Below are 17,328 nucleotides of genomic sequence, written 5' to 3'. Positions count from 1 at the left end.
TTAGGTAACACCTCCTGGCACAGTAGAGGATCCTGGATTTTGAGCTGTGGGCCCTATGGTCTCCTCCAGAGGAAATCCTTTCCCCTGCACAAAGCTGACAGTGCTGTTTGAACACAGAATTTACACCCAGTGTGAAAAGCTTTGGTGTGCAGCCCTGCCTGGAGGGACCTGCTGGCAAAAGCAATAAAACATAGCTGCAGTAAGGACTAGTCTGTAGCTGAGTGAAAATGCTCCTAAATTTATCCATGTTATGCTAGAGGGATGCTGTGAGGACATGGACCTTGGGTGATCTGGCTCCGAGTGCCAGCAGGGAGAGCTCAGCCAAAGCTCTCAGAGCTGGTGGTCCCTGCAGGCAGCACAAACCACAGTCCTGCAGAGTCCCACCAAGAAAAGCTGCTTCCAAAACTTCTCCCCTCTCACAGGCATCCTCCAGGGCATCTCTCCCAGAGCCTTACCACTCTCCTGCCCCAAAGCACAACCCAATATTATCTAATTAAGACTGGACACTTCATGTGGCCCCATGACTCACCATAACCCAGTTTGACTGATTTGTTATTTGCACTTCCTCGATGGTTGCAGTACAAGCAGACTGTTCTCTGGACACTTTCTTTTCTTCAAGTCCTGCCACACATGTCTGTTAGCTATTTCTTTGTATTACTAATGATTCTAAGCAACACCTTGAGGCAAATCCTGATTAGCATGTTAATTAGGAAATTCCTAGTAGGCACTTTGGGTGACAGCTTACTCCCAATCACCAAGAATAAAAAACGTGTTCAGATTGAGACATCAGGTTGAATTATAGAGATGGACACACTGGAAATGCTGTCAAACAAATAAAACTCCCAGTTCCTTTCCCTGGGTTGCAGAATGCCAACCTTTAAAAAGCAAATGTTGTACAAGGCAGCCAGGCCCTGGCTCCCCAGGCTGCCTCCTGTGCTGGACTCCCTTCTCTAGTGAGAGTCCTATGTATTGGATAAGTGGGTCCTAGTTGCTCTAAATGAGCCACAGCTGTGAAGTCCTTAGTTGGGCAGCAGCTGTGGCTTGCAAAGATAACTGGGATAAAAGGGGGTGGGTTGAGAGCCCAGGAGGAGCCCCTGTGAAGTCATGAGGAACTGCACAGCAGAGAGGGGCTGCATGGTAGGAAACCAGCTAGAAGGTATGGACTTTAAGATGGGACTCCAGAAAGATGAAATACAATAAGATAGCAACAATTATTGGTGACCCCGACGTGATGGAGGTATGCAGCCTGAAGAGCTGTGGAAAATAGGACAGCCTGAGAGCTGTAGCAGCCTGAAGAGCTGCAGAAGATTGTGTGTATTGTACTTGTGTGGTGTGTCTGTTAGTAATAGAAAAAAGGGGGAAATGTAGTGTGAGTCCTATGTATTGGATAAGTGGGTCCTAGTTGCTCTAAGTGAGCCACAGCTGTGAAGTCCTTAGTTGGGCAGCAGCTGTGGCTTGTAAAGATAACTGGGATAAAAGGGGTGGGTTGAGAGCCCAGGAGGAGCCCCTGTGAAGCCATGAGGAACTGCACAGCAGAGAAGAACTACATGGTAGAAAACCAGCTAGAAGGTATGGACTTTAAGATGGGAGTCTAGAAATATGAAATACAATAACAACAATACCCTTCCATTTCTGTACAGACACAGCACTGGGGGCTTGGAGGAGCCAGGTTAGCCCAGAGCTCTGAGCGCTCCTTGCCAGCTCACACCTGATCCAGGCTCAGCTCAGGGAAGGTTGTGGGAATATTTCCAGGGAGTGTTGCAGGCTTTCAGTAATGTCCAAAAGGTCAGAATATGAAACAAGCACTCTCTGCTCCTCTGGCAATTGCCTCTCACAGAAAAATATTTCTCTCCTCTACTTCCCCCCTTATTCTTCCAAAACAAGCACAGGGCTGAAAATTAAACCAGTCCCATAATGGTTTAAGTACTGTTTATGTAGCCTTAAAAATATATATATATATATGCACCTTTACAATTTTCCACTCTGTTGTTGTGGAGCTAAGCTTCATTCAGTAAAACTCCACTACACTAGCACCAGTGATGAAACACACTTGTAACAAGAATCAATCTCCAGCTAAGTGAAGAATGCTGATTTTTTAGTTCTACATTGGTTAGTGAGAAAGGGAAAGTGCCCATCATTGGTCTCAGTTGATTTATTTTTCTTTTCAATAAGATTTTCTAAATATGAATGAATTCTTAAAGTGCCTTTCTCACATAGTTTCCTACTGAACAGTGCTTTAATTTGGAATTAGTTTCAGTATTTTCTATGGGCTACACAAAGTGCAAGGACATTCACTGATAACTAAGCAGTAAGATTGGGCAAAATCTGAACAAACCCAGGTAATTCCCCTAAGATATGGGGGAAAGTTTCTACCCTGGAAACAATGCCTTGTTTGTTAGTGCTACATCTCCAAAGTATTTAGCTAAACTAGGGCTGAAAGTTGTTTTCATGACGCACTGGAAGGTGAAAAGAGGTACAGCACCCATCTCACCATTCCACCCCACTGGGGTTCTATCACTGTTCTACTGCTTCTGTCACCAATTTAAATCCCCTGGTAAGTAAAATCATTGGGTGAGAGCAAACACAGAATTTAGATTCCCTTGATTTTTTTCTTGTGCTTGGAGAAGACTTAAAAGAGACATTCAGGAGACTTATTCATAAGTTTGGAGACTCAGTGGAAAAATGAGAGGCTTCAATAAAAGAGGCACAATAAGGCAACAAAGGTGGGAAGCAGGAAGAAGGAAATTAAGGACACAGTTATTTCACTCCAGCCAGTATGGAATATTGGAATATAAAATATGGAGCAGTGAAAAAGTACGATACATAATAGCCGCTTTGCCAAGAATGTACCATTAAGAAAATTAAAGGTGAAAAGATATCAAAGTTGGTCCTGAAGCCTACAGCAAAATTCCCAGCCCCAAAATTCCCAGCTTTTTCCCACAAAGTAAAAGCAGGTCATTCAAATACACTGTTTAAGAAATTCTTCTACTACTGCTAATTACATGTAGGTGTGGTATTCCTTACATAGATGCAATGAGATGTAAAGCTGTAAAGTTAATGGAAATTCCAAGTCTAGGAAAAAAGAAAAGCCATAAAGAAAACTGCAAAATCTCCAGTCCTATTTGATTAAGAGAAAGCAAACAGAATTATAATTTTATCTACATTAGTTATTTTCTTCTTTGAAAGTAGTATTTAATTACCTTTTCAAGAGTGAAAAATGTATTATGCATTATTTATTTATGAAACAGAAAATACTACTGGGCAGGTCTGTGTAATAAATACCTTTATGTTGATTATATTAGAATAATGACAAATATAGGCAATATTTGAGACAGAGCTGTTCTGCATGTTAAGGTATTTACATTTACTGTTTGCCTGTAAACATTTCTAAAGTAGGAAAAACTAACACAGCAGAATTACAAAACATCAATATTATTGACTTTTTACCAGAAAGGTATTTACATACAGTTTCTGATGTGTACCCACTATAAAAACCACATCTCTTTAACGCAGATACAAAGGAAAAGTGTGTTTTGTAGAGGTAAGAAGAGGAAAATGCATGCAACATTCTACATATTCATTGAAACATAGCTCCAGGGGATATAGAAATACATAGAATGTAGGCATTGAACCTGTACACTGATATAAATTTGAAATAACATAATTTGAAATCCTAATTAATTTTAGACTGCATCTGAAAGAACTGAAATGCAGCAGTAATATAATTTTCAACACTCAGGATTCAGTCATTACTTATTCAAAATATTGCCCAAAACATCATTTTTTGTCCCTCTGCAGCTGCCCAGGTTTCCAGATTTTCCTTATTTTTCCTCAGGGTAGAGAATAAAACAAATGACAGCAAAAGAGCAGACATTTCCTCCTCTACCACCAAAGCCTGAGAAACCTACATTAAAAAAGGAGAAATATGGTTTTGCCCTTAAGAGTTTGCTATTGTTTTCTTGATCTCAGATCTCTCTCTGAAATGTGGAAAATGGAAGGGTACTTTATTCAGATTACTAATTTCATGTCTTTGATAAGCTCGATGAGAAACTACAAGAAAAAGGCAGGTGGAATAATGCCTTTTTTAAAGAAAAGGGGAAAGAGTGGAACCTAAATTTCACCCAGGCTATTCATTCATTTATATGTTGCAATCCTTAACAAAGCGGGATTTTTCCAAGTTGTGCTTCACATGCTCTTTGTAAGAGCAGCCTATTAGTGTCAAACTGTAATAGCATCAAATTAGGTGATGTGAGCGCTCAGGCCCTTAAGCCAAGTATTTTTATTTTTTGTGGCAAGAATGAGTGTGTGGGATGAATCATGCAGCCCCAAAGCACGTTGGTAATCTTGGCTTTATCTGTTCTGTTGCACTGCTGTACTGAGGAGGGAAAGGCAAGATAAAATCCTTGATATGTGTGGCCCAGAAGCACAGAACACGCAGGTGACTCCACCCCTGCCAGGGAGATGGGGGCTCCAAATGTGCCTGGGAGCATCAAAGAGACAAAGTGAGGGAACTGCCAGGGACCAGCTTGATTTTACAGAGAGCATACACCATGCTTTGTTTCCAAAAGCTGCTTGGGTCTAACCCAAACCCCACAGGAACAGGTGGAAATCTCCCACTGCCTTCAACAGGCTTTGTTAAACACAAATAGCATTGCCTCAGCCTGGTTTCCTGTTGAGAGCAGACTGTATTATCCAGTAGTTTAGGATTCCTGAAGATTTCACCTTGTCTCAGTATTAGATTTACATAGAAACATGTGGATGAGAACTCTCCTCATGCCCTCAGAGTGGGGATTATTTTTCCCTTTATTTTAAGACTCTCAAGAGCAGCCTCCCTTCACCAGCAAGGTTAATAAGTACCCATGTTCCACAAATTTTGTACTTAAAAGATTCCAGTGAGAGAATGATGGTAACACTTTACACAGACAGTAGCACAGGATTGCTGCATGTTTAGCCAGGATCCTCATTTGGTTTTAATTAGTAGAGGGAGAAGGGAAAATTCCTGATTCCTTGACAGCACTAGATCATGCATAAAGATAATCATGTTTATCATGTTTATAGCCAGTGATTTGCAGTTATTTGAATACACTGCTAATTAGCATACACAATGAAATAACTGTTCAGTGTGAGTGAGACTGTGTGATTGCTAAGACTGGATCAATAAAATGCACCTACTTAAATTTTAGGAAATTTTGTTTTAACCGAACATGTGCATGTACAACAACTTTGAAATTCTGTAATAAAGAATATTCTTTAATTGTCACTATAGCCATTAGAGGTCCTATAGAATTAAATATTGGTAATGTCCTTGACTTTGTTCTGCATAAAATTTAAGAATTATCCTTTATGTTGCTGCAAACCAGCTCCAGAAACCTCCTAAAGTTCTCTTCCTTGTTGGCATATGTTCCTTATTCCGCTTTCTATAATTACCATGCCTTAGTATACACTCAAATACACTAGAGATAAGAACAGAAAACATAAAATATTTAATACTAAACCTTCAAGGTGAGTACACACACAGGGATATGCATAAATCCCCTGCTTCTTATTAAAAACCTGTACCTACATCGTTATTTTAGACTGAGCACCTACAGAAGAACCTTTCCTTACATCTTAGCAATGCTTCAGGGGCCATAAGCAAAAAAACCCAACAACAACAAAACAAATAAACATGAAAGTTACCTTCTAATTTCAACCTTACCTAGAGCAAATGCAGCAAAATTCATATTTCCTAGCCAGGGGTTGCTTGCCTGTCATTAAAAGGCAGCACAATATTCCAGCAACAGATAATTGTCTCTCAGGATATTGTAAGATATTAACAGTGATTAAGGAGCCCCCACCTAGGTACAAGCTATGCCAGGGCTGACAGAAAAGCAGCTGCCCATTCAGAGCCAGCAGTGCTGGGTTTGGGGCCCTGGTGTTTGCACTGTCCAGCAGATACTGAATGAACAGCATTAATTAATTAATTACAGCACTTATTTATGCCCATGTTCCTCCCAGTTAGAATACAGCTCTGTGCATTTCTCCTTTCAGAGAGCACAATGGATTTTAATAGACTAAAGGGAAAGATAGAGCAAGAAATTGTGATCTATTACAGTTCTCTTCCTTCTGCCCTTCTGCACGTTCTGCAGGAAAAAGCTTGTAGAGTGCATAAATTTCAGCAGACTCATGATGGACTCTTCAATCTTACCAAAACAAAGGAAAAAGAAACTGTTGTGTCACAATACCTACAAAAATTTGAGGACCGTGAAATGTCATACTCCACATTTCAATCCCTAATTTTTTTTCCAGTCTGCCCCTTTCCCATTCATGTGGACAAGAAACCACTCATGAGCTACCACAGTACGAACACTAATAAAACATCATTAAACCCCAAATATTCAAATGATACTTTGCTCTATATTTCCATTTTATAGGAATGCATGTTCAATCTGATTCCAAGCCATATAACACCTTGTATTTCAGTGTTTTCAAACTTCTCCCCCTGTAAGCAGAGCCATGCTATGCTTGTTTTACGAGGAGAGCAGACTCTTCCTCCCAGGCAGAGATCAGGTCCCAGTCTCCAGCTGTCACTCAAGCACTCTGCAGCTCATGGCAGCCTGGCTGTGCTCCCCTGACCCCAGCAAGAGCAGCAGCAGGGTTCCTCAGCACAGCACATCAACCTGCTCCTCATGCCCCTCTCAGCCTCTGCCTGCAGCTGCCTTCTCCCCTGCACTGTGAATCAGTAAATCTGTGCTCACTGCAAACCCAGCTCAGGCTGAGTGGGATTGCCCTCCTCCTCCCCAGAAGGGAAGTGCTTTGGAGCTGGGCTCATTTTCACCTGGATTACTGAAATCAAAGGGGACAAGCTTGGATATCCAACTTCATTTCCACTTAGGCATTCACTGCAACAAGCTCAGCTCCCAAATCAATGATCTTGGCACTCCTGGGGAATGAAATGAAGTTCCCACATTGTCTGTGCTGGGATGCAGTGACAATCCTCCCACACTGGGGGTCCATCTTGGCAGAATATTGGGATGCTCTTCCCAAGTTATCAGCAATATTGCAATGAAAATGCCAATAGATCTATTTTCTAAGTTACAGCTGCCTGAAGTAGCAGGGAAGTGGTGGCAGAGAAAAAGCTAATTAAGCAAGTAGTGGAGGCATCTTTTACTGCCTCCTACATTAATGCTTCATTAAGGATCTGGAACTGCACTTAGCAGGGAATGATAACAGCATTCACATATTCAATAGACCATAAATGAGAATATAAAGTGCAGGACAATACAGAGCACAGCTTTAAAGGATAATCACCTTTAACAGAATCTAAAATTTTTACTTTGATTTCAAAATATAAACACCAGGAAGGGCAAACCCATATTTTCTTTATTAAAACAACCTATAGCCTTGAATGAGGAGTTTCTTTCCTCAAACCATCCAGAGGCAGGTCAAATGGAGAAAGACATGTGTGAAAATCAGTTTTGCTTCCTTGTGATTTTCACACAGAGGATCTGGCAGGATGACTATACACACATTTGACATGCTGCCAGTGCTTTTCATTTTCACCTGTAACAGTTCTTTGGCAAACAGCAGCCAAAGCAGCAGTGTTTTTACAGAAGATGACTTGGTTATCATGCTTCCATGACAGCTTTCCATAGAAATGAAGCTTGAGTAAAGACATGGTTGGGCTGTACCAGCCTAGGAGACTTTCTCCATGGAACTGTTCTCCTTCTCATTTGTCAGCTGGGAAGGCTTGTGTGCCATTTGTTCACAGCCCACTAAACATTTTAAATTTTTTCATGGAAAAGTGACTGCTTTGAGTCTAGAGGCTGCTATGGTTGGGTAAGGCAGACTGCACAGATCTCTGGTAGATGGACAGCTTTAACCTGTCATCAGATTCTGGAATTTCTTGCATAAGGAATAAGTGCTTTCTTGCACCTTTAGGCCTGATATACACTTGATGTGAAGCCCCAGGCACGTCCAAATGAAAAAATGGTTTTTGTGTGTTTTGTGGAGACTTGCAGATCAACCCCAGCCTGCATGGAAATATTTGTTGCAAACTCCTGACCAAAATTGAATCCATGAGTTTCACTTACATTCAAAATTCCCCATAGTGAATATTTCCTTCTTGTTAATTCTCTACCATGAAGAAAATCATTAATCTATCAACTATGACCTAAATATTTTTATTAGATTTGGAAAGTCAGTAAATTCTCATATAAGACACCAAAAGACCACAAGGAAAGATCTGCATGTTCCGTAGAGAGCAGATAATGAAGGCTGTGAAAAGGAAAGCTTTGAAGCCCTGGCATTTTTCATATTCATTAAAATCTATATAGGCTCTTGCCTGTTACACCCCACTCCAAGGCAACATAACACAATCTTCTAGTGTTCTAGATAAGCATTCAAATCACAAGAAATTTTGACACAAGAAATATCTCGGAGCAAAAATTAAAATGCTGATCAATCCTCTATTAATACAGGACAGATAATTTCTAAGCTGTCCTACCACTTCTGTCTCATGTAGTTTCCATTTTCTTCCTCACAGGAGCAAATGGTTTCCAATGCAGCATCACAACAGAATAAATTTATACATTTGATGAACATATGTGAATGTTAGAATCTCTGCAAAATGTTAGTGTCTCTGGAAAACATTGAAATGAATGACAGGTATGTATTCATGAACACATCCTGTTCAGGGATGCTTATGGCAGGAAGGGGCTCTGCCAAATCCAAACCTCTTCAATCAGGGTTTGGCACCTTGCACAGTGCAAGGATGAGCTCTGTCTGCAGGGAGAGCCACCTTCTGCCCTTCCTGTGTTCCAGAGAGGATGCCATCAGGCCACACCTCCTCATTGGTACATTTCAGACCAGAGGAGGTGGCCTGGAAGCTTTTACTAAATGCAAATGTAAAGCTCAGAAGCTTGGATTGCACCAGCATGAATGCCAGTAAAAATGCAAGGGGGAAAAGAGGCCTTTTCTCTTCTCCTTTGATTACAAGGTACATGTTTATCTCTCCCTTTTTTCTCTTAGGTCTCAGCTAAGCACTAAGTTAACCATCATTATCCAACACTGCACACACTGGGCAATGTGTCAGTGTAAAGGCTCTCAGTTCCACCAAGCCAGGTTGCACTTTTGAGAGAGCAGCCTGAGCAGATCGTGCTGTTCATGCTGTGCTGAGGCCACATGCCCCTCAGCACAGGCAACTGCAAACTTCATGCATGACAATGTTATTTCTATTATTTAATACACTGGGTAGTGTTTCTACTGGTTTTTACCAAAATTATAGCTGGGCAAAAAGAACTGGATTCACACATTGAGAACATTTGTGTTCCTGTTTCTCTGTTACCCCTCTGTCCACATGACAAAATTGGGCATGTTCACACATGGAGAAGCAGGGTTGAAACTCCTTTCAGGCACTGCTTGGGGGATTTTTTTAAATGCAGAACACAGACATTAATGTGTAGATAACTCACAATTTAGCCTTTCCTAATGATAATAAAATTGGTGTTACTGAATCCAGTTAGTGTGAAGAGAACACATGAAAACAGAATGTTCAGGGTGGCTTTCCTTTACCTATTTGAGAACATCAATAAGAAACTTTTCTGAATTAGCAACATCCACTCCCTCTGGCACTACACGGCAAAGAAACAAGTCCTTAAAACTTACTGGCTGCGATTGATTTCCTTAAATCACGTGGAGCAAAAAGTGACAAAGAGAGAATCACTTTCCCATGAGGAATGCACAGCTGGGAACACCTTGGAGACACAGCCTGAACAAGAGCGCTGGTCAGCCCAGGTGGGGCACACAGACAGCCCTTCCCCTGCTCCCTTCTGCCTTAAAAGCAAGAGAACAAACACCAGGAGCCCTCATGCAAGAGAACAAACACCAGAAACCCTCATGCCAGAAACAAAGAGAATGGGAGGTGTCTGCCAGAGCCCCTCACACCAATGCTGATGGCCAGCCAGGACCTCCAGGGTTTTGGTGCTCTGCATTCTAGTCTGGGCTCTTCTCTTGCCAGCCCAGTGAATTTAACTGCACACAATTGCACACCAGGAGCCATGCTGCCAATCCCCAAGGATGTGGCAAAGGTATTACAGCTCAGCTTTAGCACCACAAGCAGCAGCTTTTAAACACTGGAGGATCTACAGCCAGCATTGCCTGAGCAAAGGCTCATTCCTCACCGCACAGCTCTGCTGCAAACATCCTCTGAGCACAGCCAGGTACATCCAGAGCAAAGCAGCACTTAGTAAAGACAGCACAAGGACAGACCTTTAACTCTGGGCAGGAACATTACCCAGTTGTCTCTAATCACTGTTATGAAATTCATCTGTGAAGACAGAGGCCCCTGTGGTTGTGGAAATCATGCCACACAGATGCTGCTCTCTGCTGTTTCAATCCTTTTGTTGGTCTATAATGTGCCTTTGTTTCCCCACATGCTCCAGAATGGAAATGAACAGCTGGTGATTGTCTCCAAGTTTATATCTAGCTTTTATTTAAAAACTTCACAGTCCCTCCAACCTTCCCAGCAGACTGAAACACAGAATGAGATCTCTTATTTACAATACGCATTCCTCCTTTGCTTCCCTACAGGGCATTCTGAGTCCAGGTTGCTCAGGCTCTCTCCAAATTTATTCCCCAGTGTCCTTGTTTCCTTGCAGGATGTACTTAGAAAGCATCCAACTGGACCACTAACAGATGGCCTGCTCTGACTTCAGACACTTGTAGAGCCAGGTGTTGCCATATTGAAGCTATTACAGATAATTCAATCCGTGCCATAATGCTTTTTGAGATGCTAATGCTCACTGTGATTTAAAATACAGCAACATGAATTTTTTAAAAACCATATGCTTTCACTGTTCTATAGATAAGGCCAACTATTCAATTTGGTTGGTTCTAAATAGGCATAACCTCAAAGGAAACCCACAGAAAAGATGATTTGCATTAGTATGAACGATAATCTGCAGGTAGATCTTTTACACTGAAATTTGTTGCTGATGAATTGAAAATTCCCAACCTGGGGACGTGACTGATTTTATGTCCTGAGATTTCATTTGACTGCAAGAGAGATCCTCCATCTGTCAGACAGCTCTTCATAAAATCTGCTATGAGCAGTTTGTAATACTGGATATACTGGAAGGTGTCACAACACATGGTACAGACAGTCCAAGAGACCACTGCAAAAAAATCAGCTTATTCAGTGTGCCTTGTGTGACAATACAATAATTGCAGTGCAGGGAAAGCAACACTGTGCTGGTGTTCACAGGGATCCCAGGATGAGGGAAGAGATGAGGATCTGACTCCGTGTTTCAGAAGGCTGATTTATTATTTTATGATATATATTATATTAAAACTATACTAAAAGAATAGAAGAAAGGATTTCATCAGAAGGCTGGCTAAGAATAGAAAAAGAATGATAACAAAAGCTTGTGACTGAGACAGTCCGAGCCAGCTGACTGTGATTGGCCATTAATTAGAAACAACCAACATGGGCCAATCCCAGATGCACCTGTTGCATTCCACAGCAGCAGATAATCATTGTTTACATTTTGTTCCAGAGGCCTCTCAACTTCTCAGGAGAAAAAATCCTAAGGAAAGGATTTTTCAGAAAATATAATGGCTACAGAACACAGCTTTCCCCAGTGTACGAATGGGGAGTAACCCTCCCATTAGGAGCCTCTAATAATCTGAGTTCAGCATTTATATTCCCTGTGAGGAAAGGGGATTGAAAAAGAGAACCTGGTGCCTTTTCCTTCAGTCCTTCTTTGTCCACTTCCCTGGAAAGTTCCTGGAATTTACCATCCCCAAGATTCTGCAAGGTCGTTGGGAAGCAAAAAGTTCATCCATGTTTAGTTCAGACCTCAGCAAGTGCAGCTGGTGCTCCAGAACCCAACAGGACAACAGGACAGAGGAGAAAACAGTGCATTCACCATAATTTCCTTTGCCATTCAGACACAGGCAAAGTTTGCTACAAACTGCAATTTCTGCCCCAAGGTTTGACAGCCTCAAGGTTTGACAGGAGGAGCTACATGAGAAGCTGTGTCAGGAACACAGGGATGTGCTGCACTGCACACTGTGCTGCTTGGTATTCAGTGCTCTGAACAAAATACCAGCATTTAGATTTCCATTTGGGAGAGGATTTGAAAGCCAGCAGAGATGCCTGGGGCCAGCAGCATCTCCAGCAGGAGGTTTCAGCTGCAGCCAGGGCTCCTAACGATGCCATATTTGCTCTGCAGCATCCAATGGCTCTGTGTCAATGTATCAAACTGCTTCGTTACAAGGCAATTACTGGCTGAGAAAACAAGGTGCTTCAGTTCCTACTTCCTAGCCCCTGTCCTTGATGCTAATAAATACAGAAAAAAATTATTATTATGCCACAATGTGTAAGGCCAGAAGTAGAAAAGGAAAAAATGAATTATGAAAGCAAGAATTTATGAAATTACTCAAACATAATATTCACATTCCAGAGGGTCAATGGGATTAACATCTGTTTGCTTTGCTTTTGCTGTGGGGATTTTTGTTCATGGGTCCTGCCCCTCTCCCACATGTGCAGGATGTGATGAGGAGCTTTTCCAAGCAGGGACCCTTTATTCTGGCAGCCACTGGTGTGGCACCAGGGCTGGCAGGAGCGGGACCTCAGCTCTCTCCACCAGTTTGCTCCTCAGTGACACAAACTGTTCCTCACCCTGCTCCTGTTTGCCTTCATCCTTCTCTGTCCACTGTAGGTTTGGCCCTGGCACTCTCCAGCTTCCCTCACTGTGCAGGCAGAAAATAAACTGAATATACAGCCCCTAAAAACTTCTCCCATCCATGTCCTATTCATCCCCATTATGAGAATCCCGAGCAGCCCCTTCAGGCCAGCCTTCAGCCCATTTCCCCATCCTGAAATCACATCAAGCAAGCGGCGAAAATTTGGCCCTTAAAAAAATAATAATTCCGTTAGAGATAGGCAATATTGCAGAAAAATATTCCCACTTGTTAATTTCTGCTCTGGCTCTGTTATGTTAGCTCACTGAAATTTAATTGCTAAAGGGTTATAAGAGCCTAGAAACAGACCTAGCATCTGTCTTTTTTTAATGTCTCAATTATCACCACGGTAATTTAATGGCACCGTGTAAGAGAATCACCATTGACATGCTAATGAATGGCACCATGTTCACGTACATTAGCTCTATTTTTAAGAGGTTATAGGTTGAAGATAGACATTTTATGCTTCAGATATCACTAAGGCAAGCAGTGTCACATTTATCTCATTTTGCTTTTACGACTCAAATTGCTTATTTTAAAAATACTCATTGAAAAGTGAACTGCAAATGGGTTAAACTGTGGTCAATTACAATTATGTACTTCCTTCTTTAGACCAAGCAAAGTAACAAAAATCTTTTCAACCCATTTGTTACTTAATTTGTATGTCAACATCTACTGCTGAAGTTTTCTTCAATTTATTTTGTGGTTTTTTGGTTTTTTCCTCATAAATATCTTTATCTTTTACTATTAGCTTTTTAATTGAACAGCCTTGCTTTACTAGGTTTTACACTAGTCTTCTCATTTTGCTGAACCAAATTTACCTATCAATACTTTTCTTTCATTTGTTCCGCAGAAACTGTGATGCTAACTAGAGTCCCAAATCTATTTCATCTAAATGATCACAGCAATTTCCATAATAAGAGATGCGATGAGGTACACTGAGATATTTATCTGCAAACGTTTCAGCATATTGTGTATGAATTTCTACAGACAAGCAATGAGGGGCTGACTTCACAAACACAATGGAACAGCCTTTTGAGATCAGCTAAATGCTAGTGTTAGCATCAGAATTGATTTTGCATGGAAAGCTGACAATAACCTGAAAGGATTTCTCACTTCAGCAAACATACCACAGGACTGGAGAATAACCCCGTCATATTTATTATCAGCATCTATTTAAGAAACTTTTAAAATCAGTTTATTCTATCACCATGAGCACTGCCAGCAGTTCCAGTGCACAGCTCTGTTCTGCCATGAAGAACAAGGGAGGCCAGGCTGCCAAACACCTTTAGGTGTGAGAGCTCACTGATGTTCAGATGAGCACTCCGGGCTTTTAGTGGGGAGATACAAGAAGATGCTTCAAGCTGTATTTTATAAAAAATTAAGTTTTTTAAGTGCGTTGTTGGCACCACAATCGTTACAGAGGTTTCCCCTTGCGAGGCACCTGTCGGGATGCCTGCGCTCCGCCGGAATTCCATAGAAAAGTTGGAACCGCATCCCGAATTCCCGCAGCCGGGGCCGCTCCGCCCCCTGCTGTCCGCACGTCCGAAAACCTCAGTGCTTTCCCCATCACCTCCCTAATTCTGGCTCAAAAAAACCACAAATTCATCACGGAAACCTCTAATTCCCCGAACGCTTTTCAGGTTTTTTTCCCCATGTGATGTTTAATTCTGTCGTGTTGGGATTGCTGCTTCCACCCCTGCGGGGAGAAGGAGAGAATCCAAACCTGGGACTCTCAGCAGGGGCAAGTTGAAGGGGTCTGTGACAGGCAGGCAAAAGCTGCTCTTAATTTCTCTGCCTCCCGCCATCTCTCGCAGGAAAATATGACAATGTGTGGCTCTATTCTTCTCCTGCCTGAAATATTTTTCTCTGGCCAGGTGCCAGGCTGTCCCTCTGTGGCTGGGTTGCTGCCTTGTAGGAAAGCTGCCACTAATTAGCTTTGTAATCACTGTGAGAGAAGCAATGAAAGTGGAGGGGGGGAAAAAATGGTCATTCCATGGAAAGAGTGGTCATTCCATTAACTCTTCCTTATCTGCGATCACAGAGGCTTATAAATTGTCTCACAGTTACAATTATCTGTTATAAAGCAGATTTAATTCTGTCAGGCAACTTGGAGCATCTATCTCAGTGCAAATCCTGCAGATGCTGAGTTTATCTCCCCATTTGCAGAAGAGCCTGTGCTCTGTGTGCACTCTGCCATCCTGACAAGCACATCCAAGAAGGGATCACAAAGGAATCGTGGCAGACACTTCCCCTCCTCTCTCAATCTGCTTTCTGTTAGCCAAAGGACATAATTTGCAGAATAAATTACAACTGTAAAATAAGGAAAAGGCTGCCTAGATCAGCTTAGGGCACACACAGCCTAGTGAATATTTCCTCCTTAGTGCCCTGTTGATTGCTTGAAGGTGAGCTTGTAATACACTCAGTGTTTATAACCATGGCTTATATGTGCTCGTGTTACTCTTTATTAACCCACTGCAACTGTGAGGAGCTTGATATCAATCATTAGAGAGATTGCAGCCATCCTCATGCAATTTAAACCTCAAGAGCAATACATGGCCCTTAAAAGAAAAACTAATTCTTGCAGGAGGAGTGCAATCTAACTGTAGGTATCTGTAACTGGAGACTTTGAGAAATAGGAGAGAAAATAGCAATGAATTTGACTGTTATCCATGCAATGTTGATTTGAAAAATTATGGATGACACAGCTGACTGCAACTTCTTTAAGGGTCTTCCCACTCACATCTTTGAAGGCTAGACTGAATATTCATTACATTCATCTTCACAGTGGTCTGGTTAAAGGTCCTCATCCTGCTTAATTGATGTCAACATGCAGTTCTAACTAGGAAAGGAACTTTTCCCCTCTGGGTGACTGATTGGAATTTTACATAGGTCAAGAAGAAATGAAATCCCACATAAACATTTCAAATTTCAACAAGAATCTCACGTTCTAGAAAAAATAAATCACTGACCAGTGTCTGGTTAAATTAAGTTCAAGGTCCTATTTTCTGCACACCAAGGTCTTCTACTTAATTTACTGATGTTTTATAAAGAAGTAAGACTTGCACAAGCCTTTGTATATCACAAAACAAGCACATATTTCTTACTGTTGCCTCTCTGGTGTGTTGAAATGAATTTTCATACTTACAAAGGAATTTAGACTGTGTAAAAAGCAGAATGCTACAAGAGGTAATGAAGAGCACTACAAAGGAAAAAACAATCACACATTATAAACACTCTCATGTTTTGAGAACAAGTTCCAGGGACTTAAAAAGATTAGATTAAATTCAGCTCATTTAGTCCAATAACTTAAACATTGTCAAATTTAATCATAAGAATAGGTAGGCAGTTTTCTGCACTAGTTTTGTGTAGTGTTGAATACATTTGAAGATTAGTGAGTTTCAGTTTAAACACTTCAATTAAAACAATTTTGTTATAAATCCACCTCAAGAACGAGTGAGAGTAGTTTTTACAGTGTGCTTTTGGACAGAGATTTGACTCATGAGAAAAGCTCTTAGACTGCCTTGAAGAAGACTACAGTCAGTCTCTACTCTTTGTCCAGAGAGCTTTGGAAGAGAAAATAAAGATTGAGGGATGTCAACATGATATCTGAGAAATTCAAATTTAATTGACAGTGACATTAATCACAGAGGAACAACAAAACAAAACAAAAAATTGAGCCAGCCTATTTCACTGGTTAATTTTATTTTCCCCTCTGCTGCAAGTGCTCTACTAATGAAGTTCTCCCCAAGCTTTCCAAGGCAGTGAGCTTTGGAAAAAAGAAAGTGCAGAAACAGAAATGTATCAGGAAGGATTTCTGCACAAGTGGATGCAGAATAGGGGAAGTGCACATGTTCAGTTCACATAAATTATGTACCTTGTCTCTATCAAGGGTGGGTGAAAATGCAGGTGCTTGTGTTTCATTTTTTTATTGAAAAATTCTAAAAACCACAGTATTTCTGTGAAGAATCTATAAGAATACAGTTGAACCCGGCTGATGCAAATTGGAATACCACCAGATTCAAGACAGAAGTGCTCACCTAAACCTGCACAACATGTCATTATCTTCAGCTCAGAACGGAACTGGTTTATCTTTCACCAGACACTAGGAGAAAGGGGCAAATTTTCTGTGGGTTATGTTTAACTCATTCTGAAGTCCAAATTAACAAATTCCATCCCAGTACTCAAAATGTACTTGTTTGGCTTAGCCTTGAAATCTAATACCTCAGCCAGCTGTAACCAAGTTGAAGTAAGCTGTCATTATGTCTGTGAAGATAGGCTGATTCTGCACTAAAAGTTTTGAATATTCTTGTACTGTGATTTCATCTTGGACCAGCTGATATTACTACAGAAACACAGACATTTTCAGGCATAAAAGTTATCAGCAAATCTGAAAAAGAAGCAGCTCTTCAAACTGATAAAGGGTTTATGTGCCAAAACATGCCCATCATTTTTCAACCATATTGTGTTTTAATTTGTATCTTTATTTTTAACCCCATTTATTCCCTTGGATCATAAAAACAACTCTTCTGCTATAACAATTTATCTTTATATAGATCTGGCATATCAGATGTCTCATGGATAAACAGCAAACTACTTTATCTA

The sequence above is a fragment of the Ammospiza caudacuta genome, chromosome 14, assembly GCF_027887145.1.
Source record: "Ammospiza caudacuta isolate bAmmCau1 chromosome 14, bAmmCau1.pri, whole genome shotgun sequence".
Taxonomy (NCBI): domain Eukaryota; kingdom Metazoa; phylum Chordata; class Aves; order Passeriformes; family Passerellidae; genus Ammospiza; species Ammospiza caudacuta.
This window is presented reverse-complemented; position numbering follows the sequence as displayed.